We start from the raw sequence: 1,523 nt of genomic DNA, 5'->3' as shown, positions 1-1,523 counted from the left end.
CACACACACACACACTCAACCCACCTCAGTTTCGCCGGCCATGAATGCTGCCCACACCTTGTTTCACTATATCGTTACATGAGTAATAAACAAACACATGAACACACAGCGAGGGTCAGCGGAAATAGTTTGTAGTGAGTAAGAAGATAATAGTCACAAGGGTCAGGAAGTCTCACACACACACACACACACACACACACACACACTAATAAGGATGTTGGTCAGACTTTTTCACGAAATAAACAACCGCAAGATTTGTACAAAACTTGCTGTTGAATCCTCTTTTTTTTCCTCCTTCTTCATCTTTATTCATCTTCGCTGTCGTCCTCTCCGAGGCAATCCTCATTCTCTTTCTGATCTAATCCCCTTTTTTCACTCTCTTAAACCGAAAATGAAAAACAACAGTCCATAACTGGCCTACATACATCCAGCCCACACGGTCTATACACACTTTTGCTTTGGTCTTTAAATGTTAATTTCTTGTGTAGCACTGATTCAATGCAGACAACAGTTACACTTCTTCTCTCCTCCATTATTTTCTTTTTCTTCAGATTTCTCATCAAACTTTCCTTTTTCTTTCTAATATAAATCCATGCTGTCGCACTGTGCCTCGTCTATATAGTTTAGGTATGATTGCTTCCACTCAGCCACGAAGTTTCTGTCTATAATGACTTGGAATATAAGAGGGACTCTTGAATATCAACAAAGCTAATCCTGTTTAACGTACAGTCTAATCCCTATAGAAAACACAAAAACACTAAAGCATGCATGCCCATGCATACATTTTCTCTTTTGCAGTTTCAACCACATTCACACTCACACACATTAATACACAGAATGAATTTTGCATCCATCTAGTCCCTTTTTTATTTGCATTTAAAATGCAGACTAACAACAATTTCATTATTACTTTGGTCATTTTGTTTTGTGTTTGGCTCTTAAATATGACACGTGACGTAAAATAGTCCTGTTCATCAGATAAACTCTGAGTTACCGAGACGGCCGGCACGAATTCTTCTTCTTCTTCTTCTTCTGCTGAATTCAGTATATTTAGTGAATAAAGTGAATAAACTATTGTTTTTGTGAGCAGCAGTGATTCCAACAAGTCTAGTGACCTGACCTGCTGAATCACAGGTGCCTGTTCTGTGGCTTACAGGGGTCAGGTGACCAGTCTTAGCATTTATTTCAGTGTTACCAGCAGACATGAGGATGGTGGACAGACGACTGGAGGAAGCCATATGGGACGACAGCATGTTGGCTACCAGGAGCTTCTTTCACTGGGCATCAACACACACACAGGTCGTGGCATGTTAATGTGAATCTAACTCTGTATTACACTGGGCTCAGTTCTCAGACGAGATATTACATTACTTTAAAAAAAAAAACACAATAATTTGATACTTTTTTGTATCTGTGATTGCTGACTGAACGGTTGTTTAGCTGAATTAGACTTATTATATACTTATTATGAAGCACAACATAGTTTATTATTGGTTGGCTGGTATTTAATCAGCAGAAAAAAA

General features: G+C 38.7%; 1 protein-coding gene across 3 annotated transcripts in view; it reads right to left on the bottom strand.

Annotated features, from left to right (window-relative positions):
• Positions 1-1,523, bottom strand: part of cicb (capicua transcriptional repressor b) — a 29,547-nt gene that overhangs the window by 21,054 nt on the left and 6,970 nt on the right. The gene's annotated exons all lie outside the window — the stretch shown is intronic.

This window comes from Morone saxatilis, unplaced genomic scaffold (assembly GCF_004916995.1).
Source record: "Morone saxatilis isolate NCDOM2014 unplaced genomic scaffold, NCSU_SB_2.0 Contig24, whole genome shotgun sequence".
In the NCBI taxonomy this organism is placed as follows: domain Eukaryota; kingdom Metazoa; phylum Chordata; class Actinopteri; family Moronidae; genus Morone; species Morone saxatilis.
Note: the sequence above shows the minus strand (reverse complement) of the source record. Positions and strands in the feature narration are given on the sequence as shown.